Source organism: Alligator mississippiensis, chromosome 3 (genome assembly GCF_030867095.1).
Source record: "Alligator mississippiensis isolate rAllMis1 chromosome 3, rAllMis1, whole genome shotgun sequence".
NCBI lineage: Eukaryota > Metazoa > Chordata > Crocodylia > Alligatoridae > Alligator > Alligator mississippiensis.
Window position 1 is genome coordinate 268,946,241 of NC_081826.1, and position 16,275 is coordinate 268,962,515.

Below are 16,275 nucleotides of genomic sequence, written 5' to 3' on the forward strand. Positions count from 1 at the left end.
TACAAGGCACTTAATGCTGGGGGGAATTTTACCTCTTTTAAAGGGACAGATTGCACCCTGAACTGCTTTGTATAATGTTATAGCCCAGGGGCTCATATTTTAGTTGCTGTTTATAAACTGGTGGACTGGACTGAGGTTATTGGGGAGGAGAAGGTCTCATTGGGGCTACACTACAGTGTGGAGACCCCAGTACCAGTGTGGGCACAGAGGCAGGGCCGTGGAGAGCCCAGTGCCAGTGTCGGTGCAGAGACAGGGCTGCGGAGAGCCCAGCACCAAAGAAGAGGCTGAGCTACATGGGACATGGTAAAGGGGCGGTTTTAGAGCCACGCATCTAGCCCATAAAGCTGAGGGTGTCCTGTGAGGCATCCATTTTGAGCAGGATCCAAAAGGGGTCCAAGTACCCACAGGGTTCAGTGGGTTCCATCAGGACCATGTCCACACACAAACTCGAGGGCAGCCTCTCTAATTATTATAATTACCAGCAAGATGTGGCAGGAGAGGAAAAGGGTGCCCGTTGGGCAATATTTGCATAGTCATGGAGCCCTAGGGGCATCATGGCCACCATGGGGATCCCATCCCATGATGGGGTCCATCAGGAGGAAGGCTTCTTTTTGGGGACTCCTGAGGTAAAACTTCCCCTGAAAGGGGCTGACCTATAACACCTGTACACTAGAGCTCAAAAAGGTTGGACTTTGTCTGCATGCAAGCCTATACACACCTGACAACTCAAGTGGGAACATCTCACTTCTCTGGATAGTAGCTGTCATTTGCCTACTGCTCATGCAATCATCACCTCCCTAGGGAAGATGGATTCCCATTTTTTCAGTGCTTCTTCCACACATGATCTCAGGAAAGCAAAACACTGAGAACCATGTTAAAAGTCATGACAGGCAATTTCTCTCTGACTGTAGCTTGCATATATGGACCTACTGGATGTGTCTACATGTGCACATGCTGCGGTGTGGGTTTACTCTAGGGTAAATTACTCTAACGTAAACCAACCTTGGGCAGGCATCTGCATGTACAGAGAGGTGGGAGCAGAATGGCTGCTCCTGGCAGCAGTCTGGTCCCATCCCCTCTGAAGCAGCCAGGGGGGAGTTCTAGGCTCCCTCTGGGTGCTACCCCAGGGGCTGGCAGGGAGTAGGGAGGCTGGAGACCGCTGCCTCTTGGTGGGGACTGGAAGATTGCTCCCTGCCCCCAGAAGCTGCCTGCTGCCTTGGTGGGCTCCAGTGGTAGAGCCTGGGTGGGAAAAATGTCTCCCTGTCGCAGCAGCAGGGAGCTCCTATCCCTGGCTCCCTGATTAAGGTTAGGAGGTTTGGAAAGAGTTACAGGGGAGGAGAAGGTCCCAGCCCTCTGCCCCAATTCTGCTGGTGAGGCAGCTAGAAGCAAGTCCCCAGCTGAGCTGCCCCACTGGTGGATCACCATGCAGCTCTTTCCAAGCCCCACGATTTGATTGCCCAATCAAGGCATGGGGCTGGGACCTGCCCCTGTTTGGGACAGTTCTCAGCCCAGCTCCATGATCGTGGTGGTGGGAACAGGCTGGGAGCTTGTTTCCAGTCCAGCTCTGTGATCACGGGGCAGGGGTGGGAACAAACTGGGAGCTAGGGCTGGGAACAATCTCCCCAGTCCCTGCTCCACAATTAAGATCAGGGGTCAGGGGCTGGGAGATTCCTGCTGCTTGGGCATGGGGACATTGTCCTCACCTGGGGTCTGATGGCAGAGCCTGCCTTGGCAGCAGGCAGCTTCCAGGGGTAGGGAGCAATTTCCTGCAACCTGCTGCCCAGCTGGCCGGGAGCAAGTTTGCTCCCAGTTGGCCCTCTATGCATGCCATATAGTGCAGTAACTAATCATGAATAAATTTGCTACTTGTATTTTACTGTGCAGTAATTTGCTCTAATCTTGAGTTAAAGGTGTTGTGTAGACATGCCTACTGAGGATTCAGATGCGTCAACTAACAACAGTTTAATGCAATACTGACAACATCAATTTAGAAAATCCCTCCCCATGTCTTTTGTCTAAGGGGAGATCTTAATGCCAAATTAGGACCAGGTATGATAAATTCTTCCAAAACCTAGGAAAATGCCTGCTTTATGACATCACAAATAGAAAGGACTCCACTGAAAAAAGATACTTCCTCATGTTCCTGTTTCAACTGGGCAATAATATCAGACAGAAAAAAACTGCACAAAAAACTGCGAGATTATGAATGTCTTAGAATCTAAAAAAATATCACCACACCCAGAAAGACTGTGATTTTTCTGTTGTTGTTAAGGCATTCAAAAACACAGCGTGTAAAATTCTGGATACTGCTCAGAGGTCTGCTCCATCATGGGTGAGCAGGCAAAAAAGCTGCTAAAGAATATCAGAACAGCGGAAAACCCCTATGGACTTTTATCTGTGAATGATCATCTAACAAAAGCTATGATTCAATGAACCTGTAAAGAACTGGAACAGTTTAAAGAAATAAAGAGTATGAGGGTGTGTACCAGAAAATGAGCCTTGGCTGGAATGACACATAATCAAAATACAGCAAAGGTGAAGAACAGAGAAAGTGGTTTAATATCAAACCAGCCCAAGAAGAATGGAAGCAATACTTTCAGGCCATAAAGCCAGTAATGAACATGTCACTGTGGATAAGTTCTCCCCTGCTCCAACTGATCTTCCCATTAATTACTATGCATTTACTCTGATTATATTGTACAGCTAACCTAAGAAAAGGCCCCTGGCACTAACTCCAGCTGCACTACTGAAGCATTATGGCCTGATGATTTAAAACTAACCAACTTCTTCATGACACATGCAACACAACTATAATTTATGGAACAGCTCCCCAACAGTGGCATACTGCTCCCCCGGTTCTGATGCCTGTGATTAGTAATTATGGTGTCTCCACTGCCTCTTGCATTTGCTGCTACTGAAGTTCTATAACAGGGTGTTGTTAAACAGGATAAAATCCTTCTTAACTCTCTGCTGTGAACCAGTCAAGCTGTTTTCTGAAGCACAAAAGAAAGTTAGAATTAATTCACTGCATGAGGCAACTGCTTACTGGTGCTCAAGACACACGAGTGCCTTGGTCATGACTTTTGTTGGTTTCTCAGAAGCATTCACCTCTGTGACAATTTGGTTAACATGGAGCAATCAGAATATCCAGTAAAAAGTCCAGTTATTCTGTGGTAATGGGTGAATGTGGTAGGCCAGTAGGGGGTGCTCCTGTACTGAGCCACCCACCTCACTGTGCCCAACCACCTTCCAGGCTCTGAGTGCCTCCCTGGAGGCACCTAACATCTGGCCGCCCCCCTTCCTGGAGCACACCCACTAGCCTGGAGATAATGCTGTCACCACCCAGGGTTTGGACTAATCCTGGCTCTGTGCCCCCTGGGAAATACAGACCTAGTAGTCCTTGAGGTTACTTGACCCACTTCAAGAACTTGGCGTGCTTCCCTTAGTCTGAAGCACAAATAGTGGTCTGTCTTAGTCAGCCAAACCAAGGGGACCCCAAGGCATAGATCAACTCCCAATAGGTCTCCCACACTAGGTACAAAGGAGAACTTTATTGATTACAAGGAGTAGGTTTGGAATAGGGTACAGGGTAAAGCAATATTGGAGAAATCCCATAGAGCAAACTGATATGGCTGGGTAGCCTTTGATCACACATTCAAGTTACTGCAATGCTATATATCTAATTAGACCTCAGGTAGCTTACTCACGAGTATCATCCAGAGGCAGGTGGAGATTCCCTCTGGAGGCAGGCAGTTCATTGATCATGAGTTTTGAGAGAGACGGCAAGTTTCAGATGGTCCGGCTCTTCTCTCTCTGAGTTTTCATCATGGCTACTGCCCCTTCTCCTGGGCAATCCTTAACTTGTATAGACCTTATGACCTCGTTTACCTAGTCCAATGGAGACCAGCACCTGCTGGCTGCCAGCCAACCAATTTGAAATGCATCACTGGTTGCTGGAAAGACTGGCAGGGTCCTTAGCCCCTTCCCAGTCAGGTTGGCATTGCTTAGAACAATAGGGAGCATAAGCCCCTCACCTGGGTATGTGATGCCAGTCACGTAGGCAGACGAAGCAAATTTCCCCCCTCCCTCAGGAATGTATCCAACTGAGATTATCTAAAGAGATGGGATGTCTGCCCTCCGCAGGGACCATGTTAACCAAATTGTCACAGAGCAGTTTTTTGGGAGGGGGGAGACAGAGGTGGCATTCTGCCACAGTGACTATGTTTCTTGTGACAACAGGTATATTGTATTGTAAGATGATGTCCTGGCCCCCTATTTGCTGTCCTAGTCACAGAGTATTGATTATTTTCTTGAACCCTATGATTTTAATTCGGCCTAAGTACAGGCAGTCAAAAAGCCAGAGGCTGATTTGATTCAATCTTTGCAGGTTAGTCTAAACTGCATATATTGAACCAAGAAGTGAGTGAACAGACATTCACTTCTGATTCCAGAAATGCAGCCACATGCCTGCAGTGGCTCAGGCCAGAAGCTGGTGGACACTAGAGCATACCTCCCAGACTGCCAAAGGGAGGAGAGAAGCCCTTCAAGGCTTTTCCTGGCTCCCTAGTTGAGCAGAGGGGATGTGGCCAGGCCCCAGCCTGGGGCCAGCATGCTGAGGCGAGGGGAACAGAGGCTTTAAACCCCACTCCCTGGCCTGCATTGGACCCCAGCCCCAGTCTGCCTTTGGGGGCAACCCCTGCCAGGGTTTTGCCCCACCTTGAGCAGAGAGCGGGGGCATAGCCATGCCCCAGCCAGGGGCACACAGCTGAGGTGGGGAGACCTTCCCTGGCTGCATGGGACTGCAGCTTGGGTCTGCCTCAGTGGGAGGGGGCAGCCCTGCCAGGCCCCACCCCTGCTTGAGCAGAGGGCATGGCCACATCCGAGCTAGGGGCTCGCAGGCAGAGGCAGGGAGGGAGGAGGTGGCCCTGGACCCCAGCTGGGGTTTGCTTGTGGGACAGGCAGCCCCTGCCAGGCTTTTGTCCTCCCCACCACTACTCACTCTAGTGGAGGCGGGGCATGGCCAACCCCAGCCTGGCTCTCTGCTCAAGTAAGGGAGAAAACCCCCACAAGGGCTTCCCTGTCCCCACTTGAGAGGGAAGTGGTGGGGGGCAGAGGCATGGCAGGGGCTGCCCCCTCCTCTAGGGCAAATGCTGGCTGGGGTCCAGAACCAGGGAGGGTGGTTTAAACTCTCCATTCCCCCTGCCTGCATGGGACCCCAGCTGAGGTATGCCTGGCAGGGCAAAACAGCTCCTGCCTGGCTTTTCCCCTGCTCCCTGCTGGAGCAGAGGGGTGGGGGATTGGCAAGCCACCGGCACACTGAGATGGAGGATGGAGGGGGAAAGGCTGGGTTTAAATCCCCTCTCTCCCCTCCATGTCAGTGTGCTGGCCTGGCCTGTGCCTGGCCATGCCCCTCACCCCTCTGCTCCAGCAGGGAACAGGGGAAAAACCAGGCAGGGACTGTTTTACCCTTGCCAAGAATGAGACAGATCTCAGCTGGGTTCATATGTGGGCTGGGGGGGAGGGCGGAATGGGGAGTTTAAACTACCCTCTCTGATTGAATCAGCTTTAGCGAAAACTGCCAAAAAGCCCTGGTGAAGTGCCCTATCTATACAGATATGGTGGAGCTGAGTTGAAGTAACGCACTGCTTCTTCCAGTTAAGGTCCTTTTCTTTTTTTATGTCTGCAAGCAGCCAGTATTACTGTTTCTGGAACCACATTAGTTTATCCAACTAAAAATAATATATTTTCCTTTTGCCTTCAGGTTAATAGCCTATTCATCTTTGTTCCTATGAAGAATTCCTCTCAGTTTATGGTGCTGCATCTATGCTGTGTACAGTCTATTGACACTTGCAGATTCTTGTAAAATAATGTAACCCATTGCCCCTCTTGTATCTTTTTCGAACACCAGGCATTGTTCTAGGTTGTGGTGGTTGCCACTGTGTGTACAGCTCCACAGGCTACTTTTGTGGAGCTCTGTGTATTTTTATGCCTCCAGTCTCTGTTCTTTGTACACCCCGGGGAATTATGCAATTGTGCACCCATGCAATTTTGCGCATAAAATGTGTGAACATGGATAATTGCATAATTTTGCATAATTGAACTGAGGCAGGCTCTGTGCCTCCACCTCCATGGGGCTCTTGGCACTCCAGCTGGGAGCTGAATGTGGCACATACTGAGCTCAGTGGCACACAACTGCACAGCTGGTGAGTGTGGAGGGGAGCTACTTGCAGGAGAGGGGGTGGGTGTGGGGTTTGTGGGTGGTGTGGGGGTGTGTGTGAGTGGGCATGGGGTGTGTGGCTAGGTGTGGGCCCCCCAAGGTGCACAGCCCCTATTGCCGGTGCTGGCAGCAGTAGCAGCAGGTGGCGGGCTCTCAGGGTGCTCATGGCTGCAGCAGGCACAGCCCCCTGGTGGCATGTGGCTCCAACTGAGTCCCAGGAACTGCACATGGTGGCATGGAGCCAGCCTGGAGGGCCTGCTGGCACAAGTCTTCAACCCAGACTGGGCTGGCTCCATGACAGCACATGGGGCTTCCAGCACTGCAGGTGGGAACTGCGTGCCATCAGGCCTGGCCATCTGTCTCTGTGCCTCCACATGGGACTTTCAGCACTCCAGTGGGAAGCCACACATGGAGGCACGGAGCCAGCCCGGCCTGATGGTGCACGACTCTGTGCCTCCACGTGCAGCTTCCCGCTGGAGTGCTGAAAGCTCCACATGGAGGCACAGAGCCTGCTTAGTCTGATGTCACATGGCTCCTATCTGCAATGCTGCAAGCCCCATGTGCTGGCATAGAGCTAGCTCGGTGAAGTTCAAAGGCACATGCCAGTAGGCCATGGCAGGCCAGCTCTGTGCCACCATGTGCAGCTCCTGGGACCTAGCACATAATTTTGAATTTTTCTGTGCATAATTCCCTAGGGTATATCTTTGGTTTCTTTGTAAGGTCTTTGTTAGAGCCTTGTCCACTTTCTACTAGCTTCAGTTTTGAAGATGAAGTTGGTGGGGGGGGTTAAAGAAAAGTATTTTGTTATATTTTTATCATGTACTTAAATGAGAGTAGATGTTTAAAAACAGGTTAGTAGGAGCACTCTACCTCCACTCCATTGTCATACTCCTTAGATGGATGAAGAGAACTTATAGTGGACTGTTCTGCAGGAACTCTGTGCGTTGGATATAAGGTTCTGGAAAAAGCCATTCAGCCTAAGATGCCTGATTTTGATCCTGTATTTTTGCTTTTTTACAACCCAATCTCTTTCTTAGTATCTTTGTTATCAGCATCTTATTCTATATACTATTATCCTTCTGCCCAAGTTCTATATTTCTTTTCTGGCTCTTTCATGTTAGATAATGTCTCTTAGTTTTTAATCTACTCTGCATGTGATTTATAAGAAAATTTTATTAGCATAGAATTATAAATAAATCCAGTTAAATTAAAGAGCCCCCGGACAACCAATGGTTAGCTGTATTCAGGTACCGCCATTGCTGACTAATCCACATATATTTAATGTAGGAAAGAAAATGTTAGATATTGGGTGTGCCTATATGTTCATTCATGTGCCAGTTACTGCACATTAAGTTTAGTACTTGTATAATCAAGTAATAAATTAATGTGCAGTAACCGGCGTTACTGTGTAGTAGTGCTGGCACATGCCTTTTAAGTGACACTATTGCTCAGTAGCTTAATAATACTGTGCAGTACCTTATTAGCACTGTTTGTGCATGACATGCTACTGTGCAGTATTGTTAGGCTACTGTGCAGTTAGCATCTCATGTAGATGCACCCAATATATTCCAGAAAAACAGACCACTCTGACTTGACCAGAAAGTGAAGCTGCTTTTTCATTATCACTTAAGCTAGGTACAGACAGTCAAAAAGCCGAAGGCTGAATTGATTCAGTCTTTGAAGGTTAGTTAAGCTGCACAAATTACATTGAAACAGATGTAAACAGATATTTATCTTTGATTCAGGAAATGCAGCTACATGCCTGGCTCAGGCCAGAAGCCAGGGGCCGCTAGAGCATGACTCAGGTTCAGTTTCTTTTCCTGCTGCCTCTGAGGTCTCTGGGATTTGCAGTCCAGACTTACAGCAGCAGGACTTTGAAGGGTTGATCATCACTTCCTCTTCCTGCTTCCAGGTATTTGGAAGTCCACAGTTTTTACTCTGGTATTTGTAGTCCACCGTTGCAACCAGCACTAAGTTTGAGCTGGGGAAGGGATATTTAACTCCCCTCCCTGCCCCCAGACCCCAACCAGGGTTTGCCGGGGTGGGGGGGCATTCCCCCTCCCTCCTCCCAGCTTAGACTGAGTTGTATCCCCAGCCAGGCTCCCTACCCCCCTTATCAACCAGCCCTCACTACTCCAGCTAAGGAGCAGAGGGGCAGAGCCAACCCTGCTCTCTGAAGCAGATAGCCCAGCACAGCCCAGCCCAGCCCAGGACTGGAAAGCATGCTGGGACGCTGTAGGACTATGATTTAACTTGAACCAGGAAGGGGTCTGGGACAGAAGTTGCATAAACTGGTTTGACCCAAATCAGTTAAGTCTGATACTACATTCAACCAGGTTTATCTCAAACCAGTTTCAGCCATTTTGTGGTTTACGTGCACTGAGCTTCTGTTCTGTTACAAATTTAAACCAGGTTCTAATTACTTGAACCAGTTTATGTGTAACTTCTGTCCCTAGCCTTAGTCTTATATACCCGTTGTGGTCAGCCATGGGAATACTTTCATCAGAGCACAACACAGAAACAATAGCCCTGCCTTTAGAGCTGTATACACCAAAGAACTTAATTGCAAGTTTAATTTTAGCCATGTGAATAATCCCATGAATGGATGATGAGGGAGAGATTTTGAGAGAAATAATCTGATATTCTCCTTGAAAACTAGGATATTATTGAATATACAAATATCAGACATTTTCAAATAGGACCACAGGTAGTAATATTCTCTCCATCACAAATATTCCCCTTGCTGAATGTAACTTTATTCAGCAAACTGGAGAGTTCTTTAAGAAAAGGATAAAAATAAGAGCTAGTTGGCGTTGGAAGGATTATATTGCAGTATCTTTTAAATGGTATTTTAAAGTGACTATAGGTTTTCTGTATTCTTTGCACAATGGTTATAGTGCTGTGATAAAGAAAAAGAAAATATAAATGACCAAATGCCAAGCATGAGAGCAATTTGTGCTCGTGGCGTGGGGGAAGTAGTGGGCGCGACCTGATAACCGTGAGATCGGCGGTCCCGGGCTGATTGGCAGGGGGTGGGCGGATGCAGCCCATTTAAAAGAAAAAGCGCACGCGCCAAAAAAGCTGGGACCCACGCCATATCGGAGAGGCCTGATCACCCACACCGGAGGTCCTGCGTCTACGAAATCCCTTCCCCCCAGACGCCCCCCATCACGACTGAATTAGAGCTCTTGAGTTAACAGCAAGTTTATTCTTGAAACTGCTGTAAAGGAAACCACCTATACAAAAGTGTAAGTAAAACATTTATTTGTTATACCGCCTCCTTGGTGTTTTCTGTGGACGGAGGGAGAGACAGGAGAAGGAGGAACAAGGCCCCGTAACCCTTTCATCCCCGGCCTGTTCGCATAATACTTTTCTGGGTCCAACCACCCACCGTCAGGTTGGTCATGGCGTCACGAACAGGATCCTCGGGGCAAAAGGGGAATGAAGGAGATGTTGATGAGCTAGTCAGGTATTGTCCGTGGGGGAACCATCACCGGCCGCCGACCACGGACGCTGATACTTTATGGGCCCACGTGGCGTACCATCAAGCTGGGCAAGACGGGAAGATAGGGGGCTATGTTTCCATCCACCCAACTGAGGGCAGCGGGGAGCCGCTTAAAGAATGGGTCGTGTCCGGCCTCAGCCCCGCAGCCCTAGGATGCCTCCTTTCCAGCCCCACGGTTCTTTATCACCCGCCCGACACAAAACCAGAGGCGTTACCTAGCCGTGCCAAGCCTACAGGCACAGATGACCGCACTCTTGCGGAAGAGTACGCCAGGTGCATCCAGTACCTAAAGGAGGGGACTGGCTGCGAAACCCCCCCCGATAAATTCAGATGCCCCAACCTCGATCCCAGGGGCACCAAAAGCAAAATCCTAACGGCACTCCATGAGAGTCTTGAGACCGATGGACGGGACGCCACAGGGTGGACTTGGCAAAAGTGGAATAAAGGAAAGATGATTAATATCCTGTTTCACTCGGTAACCACCCTACTACGACATGCGGCGAACCAAACCAGCATGATAGATATGCTGACTAGGATGGCTGCGCAGCAGAGTGCTGCACAGCCTGAACCACTGCTTAAAGATGGCGCCGTGGGGGAAGAAGAGGGAGTGGCCGAAAAGTTCTGGGCGGGAAACCCCGACACTAGCGAAACCCCGTCGGCCCCGCCTGAGGAACCGCCCCCATTTAACACCCCGCCGCGGCTATATCCCGCCCTCCCCACCGACATAGGTGCACCCGTTCTGCATGCGAACCCCATAGCCTTAGTGAAAACTGTCGTCGATGGCGCGGGAACCCACACCCTCACTACCTTCCGCATGCACACCAGAGGGGAACTCCAAGAGTTGGCAAAAGACACCCGACTAAATCCGGGTGAAACACTGGTGATATGGTTGGGACGATTAATATTAGAACACAGGTCAGATTTAGTAGACCCTGAGGAGTGTACTACCCTAATGCGCCAACCCGCATGGAGTGGAGGAGCGTGTAGCGACACGACTCAAATACTATGCAACCAGGTTTGGCCAATCCCTCTGTGTGCTGCCGTGGTCTCAGCACTGCTAAGCCGAACTCACGCTTGGCATGCGGATCCACCCGATGACTCATCGCCCACACAGCTCCTGTATGCAATAGCGGGAGCCAGTTACTTAACCTGGGACGCCGGACGCTAGCCACTGACCCTGACTCCACACCAGGCAAACAGTATTTGGCCGCATCACTGGTGTCACAATCCTGGCAAGGTCCCTGTGTCTGCGTCAGCAGTAGAAGCCTGCGTTGAAATTTACGGAGGTACGAATACACCCATGTTCGCTTGTTATTACACCCGCTGGTAGGGGGGCCAATAGGGAACGTCCTAAGTAGGCTGGGAAAGCTTACCACAGTGCGGAAAACAGAACCCAAGCTCACCCCGCCAGCGGCAGTACAGGCGGTGGGAGAGTGGAAAGCACTGCCTAGAAAACCCCGAACTGATCGCTCGCCGCTCGGACGACCACCAGACCGCACACCTGAGGAACACACCATGTTTGGCTTTCTGCTAAGCAAAAGTGGCCTGACAAAGAATCAGCTTCGTGGGTTAGGAGATGAGGGGCAAAGAACACTGGCGCTGAACTTAGGCTTTAAGTCTAGCGGGCAGGAGCCGGACAGAGAAAAAAATGAGTAGCGGCCGTCGACACGGGCAGCGATGGCCGACCCCCCAATGACGAACGCCCGCACGCAACCTATAGTGTGAGCGCAACTGCAAATTCTACCCCTACCCTATACGCTTTTTGCTAGATACGGGGGACCAAGTAAACGTGTTGAAACCTGAAATGCCCCATGTCAAGACATCCAAAGTCATCTTTGTACAAGGGCTAAATGCCACGACATCTGCGCCCGTGATTAAGTTTTGGATCAACAAAAGGGCCCTGTATGGAGTCTTAGGGGGCATAAACATCTTGGGCATCCCCGCAATGAAAACATTGGCCTTAAAGAATGCCATATACCTAGCACTCCCGTTGACTGTGGCACCAGGCAAAAAACACCAGCCAATGCTAGCAAACCCTATACCCTGATGGTATCAGCCAATCCCGACACACACTGACCTGCAGCCCCAGATCCGAAACCTCTTGGCTGACCTGTGCAAGCGAGGGTGCATTCAGCCTGAAAAATCCTCCACCTACCTTTCAGCCGGATGGGGCATCCCCAAACCGGGAAAACCAACGGAAGCTCGTCTAGTGGTGGACTACCGACAGGCAAATCATTGCTGTAACCCGCTCTAAATGCCTGCCGCACAAACCATCACAGACATCCTCGATGGCATAACCGAGATGCAGAGGGGCGGAAAGTGGTTTGCCACCACACTAGACTTAAAGGACATGTTTTATTCGATCCCTATAAATGACCCGCAAGGGATCCTTAATATGTGCGTAGGCGGACAAATGTTTTCCTGGAAGGTTTGTCCACAAGGTTACCGCAACGCACCAGCACTAGCAACCACAGCGATGAATGGGACGATCGACAGCTTTGTTCGTCCCTGTCCAAAGACCACAGATGTTCACATCTGGACCTATGTCGACATTGTCATCATGGGGCACGATTGTGCCGTGGTCCGCGCTACCACTGCGGACCTAAAGGACCACCTGAGCAATCAAGGATGGATGGTAAACCCGGCCAAGTCCATGAGCGAGCCATCCTCGGACATTAAGTTTTTGGGGACACGATTCACAGGACAATGGCGATCGGGGACGGTGCACAATGCTGCCCCTGAGTTGTCCTCACTTTGGCTGACCACACAGGCAGACTTTCAAGGCCTGCTAGGCCAGCTAAATTGGTTCCGCAATTTCATAACGCCATCACATTTAAAAGTTATCTAGCCGTTGCAACACCAAGTTCGCAAGAAAACACGACGCAGAGTCCCATGGAGTGAGCGTGACCAAGCCGCGCTGGAAAACGTCATGACAGAGGTTAAAGAGATGCGTCTGATCACACCCCCCGCTGGCAATCTTCTGGCAGTTCACGTGGGCTACACCACGGAGTATGTCTGGTTTACAGCCAGTGACGCCAAAACAGGGAACCTCGCGTACACTGGTCACCGCACACTCAAAAGCCACCAACATCGGTATGGTTGTCTAGGGAAAGCCATGCTCGCGGCTCAATTAGGAGAACACCTCGCGACGAGCCCAGGTGTACTTGTTGCACCCGGCGGCACCACACTGGGATTACTTAACCCCAGCAAAATCCACCCGGAGTATCAGGGCACGGCAAAAACTTGGAGCGCCCTAGTCCTTCGTCACTAGTATTACTGGTCGACATGGCAAGTCATTGATGGAGAAATAATTCCAGCCGCCGAAGAAGATGATCCCACTGTACTATTGTATGGGACCACATCCCTGGGATCGATAGCTTCAGATGGTGCATCCCGTGATGGCAGAGGATATGGATATTATTATGACCCCTGTCACGACTACGAGCTCCAAACGTCCCATCCAGGAGAGTCGGTCCAAGCATCTGAACTACGAGGCTTTCAACTAGCTCTTGAACACACCTACCGTCACCACGATGGGACGCTTCCGGTAGCCATCATAGCCTTAGACTCAGAATACATATACAGAATTGTCACCAGAATGGCACAAGCTACGGAACACACAACCCTCTGGGACGATGTCAAGGCCACTTTACTATGTTTTTCTGTTCGCCCCTTAATCAAGCACACGCGCTCTCACCGACCTGACACGGACCCCGTACATGCTGTCATAAATCAGCTACTGGCATACCGAGGACCCGTGAACCAAAAGGACATACCTCAGTTACACACCATTGACATCATAGACACCGACCCTTTCCTTGCTTGGCTCCACGAGCATTGGGGACACCTTGGAGCAAAAAGGGTGCAAGCTCGCTGGAAGGAGCAAAGCAACGAAGGACCGAGCGTAGAACAATGGAAAAGAATAATCCAAGCCTGCTCTGCCTGTGCACGAGAAAAACCAGTGCACCACAAGCACCAAAAGGGTGCCTATGACCCGGCACACTTTGCTCCAGGTAAGGTGTGGCAAGTGGACCTGCTTGGGCCACTCCCAGGAGCAAAGCCACCAAACAAGGGGCTAGTAATCGTAGACCTGGGAACCCGTCAAATCCTTGTCCTCCCCACGAGGAAGACCACCGCTCCCGTAATTCAAGGATGCCTACAGCTTGCTTTCGCCCATTGGCAAGTGCCCCACATCATACACTCCGATGGAGGACCACCTTTTAACTCCAAAGGCTTAGAGCGGTTCACGATAGAGCATAATGTTCAGTGGCATCACCATCTACCCTATCACCTGCAGTCCAATGGTGTCGTGGAGCACCAGACAGGACTATAAAAGGAACAGTTAAGGTTAAAGGAAAATGGATCATTCAAGAACTGGACCAAGTACAACAAAGATGTACTAATTGCCATGAACGACACTAAAGCTTTGTGGGATGAACGCACCCCGGTGCCACGTCCGCCTTGGAAGCCATGTTACTCATTCCAAGAAACAGTGTGGCTAGCCATTCCCACAGCTACCAGCAAGCGCCCAACTCCAGCTCCTGGTGTTGTACTTAAACCCGGCAAGTACCTGAATACCTATTTTGTCTCTCTTGAAGCAGTCTCACCCGCACGCACTGTCTTGGCCCACCATAATTGGCTAAGTCGACGTAGCACAGTTTAGTATACATTACTAACGAACCCCAAGTTTTGTTTTCCAGCCTAAAACGGTATGAAGTTGCCGGTGCATGACATGGTGTGAAACTCGTATTCAGGACAACTGTCGCTGTGAGTGAACCCATTGGCGATGACACCGGCAAAAAACCGCCGTGCTGCATTTAGACAAATGCAGTTGGATTCAGTACTGACTAACTATCTGACTTATTTGCAAGTCTTGAGTGAAATTTTACACTTTTGATATGTTGTATTTTGTACGTTTCAATTTTGTATGTACCCACTTACTCGCTATGTTAGAGCTTGGCATTTGATCAAGGGGGCATGTGATAAAGAAAAAGAAAATATAAATGACCAAATGCCAAGCATGAGAGCAAGTTGTGCTCGTGGCGTGGGGGAAGTAGTGGGCGCGGCCTGATAGCTGTGAGATCGGCGGTCCTGGGCTGATTGGCAGGGGGCGGGCGGATGCAGCCCATTTAAAAGAAAAAGCGCGCGCACCAAAAAAGCTGGGACCCACGCCATATCGGAGAGGCCTGATCACCCTCACCGGAGGTCCTGCGTCTACGAAATCCCTTCCCCCCCGGACGCCCCCCATCACGACCGAATTAGAGCTCTCGAGTTAACAGCGAGTTTATTCTTGAAACTGCTGTAAAGGAAACCACCTATACGAAAGTGTGAGTAAAGCATTTATTTGTTATACCGCCTCCTTGGTGTTTTCTGTGGACGGAGGGAGAGACAGGAGAAGGAGGAACAAGGCCCCGTAACCCTTTCGTCCCCGGCCTGTTCGCGTAATACTTTTCTGGGTCCAACCACCCACCGTCAGGTTGGTCAAGTGCTTTTTGCTGTGGTTTACCAGAGTACATGAAAAAAATCAGTGATAACTCAAATGTTTAGAAATATAGAATTACCCCTTCAGTACCTTGATTTGCTTTAATTATGCAATGGAATTTTAGCCTACTGATTAGTAGTATCATTTGCTATAGGGTCCCTGAATCTGAATCCTACACCATCAGCTGCCTCGGGGTAGGGGAGAAATAAAGGCTCTACTCCCCCTAGCTAGCTCGGGCTGATCTTTGCATGTTTTCTCAGCTACTGATCCCATAATTTTTTCTTCTCTGAATAGTGTTCAGTAGAGGGATTCTTTCAGCTGGTCCCTTTTATTTGTTTCTCCAGCTGCCCAATAGCACATCTCCTAGGACAAATGTTCTGGCTTCATTCTTAACACATCCTTTTTCCATTTTTTCTCCATCCTTTTTGGGTAACTCCCCTCTTCTCTTTAATTTCATCTTCTTTGCAGGATAAACTACAAGATAGTCTCTGACAAACTTGGGCTCAGTTATACATTCATCCCATTTAATACATACTATTTATGTAAGGCAGAGGTTCCCAAACTTTTTCTTATTGTGTACTCCCTTCCATATTTACCAGCTGTCTACATACCCCTATCAGCATACATTTGATATTTTAACCCCTTAAACTCTAATTATTATAATAATGAAAATTAAATCTGCCATTACACAATCACAATTTCTCCTGTGTACCCACCAGAGATATTTTGTGTACCCCCAGGGGTATGTGTACCACAGTTTGGGAACCCCTGATCTAAGGCATTTGCTTTTGAAGGCATTTAAATGTTTGTCTGTATAGGGGTTCATTTCCAGCTTTCACAGCCACATATTAAGATGGAGACAACATTGGAATTGGCTTCACTGAGCAAATCTTATGAGCTGGTAAAGGTGGGTGCTTTGCCAATTTGTGACATTATTTCTTTCTGGGCATCTTCATTAGTTTGCACATTACTGCTAAAGTCTGTAATTTGAATAATATCTTTTGTCTTATAAAGCAGTGCTTTATTTGGGGTTCTCATTAGATTGAATTACTAGATTCTTTAAAATAGTCA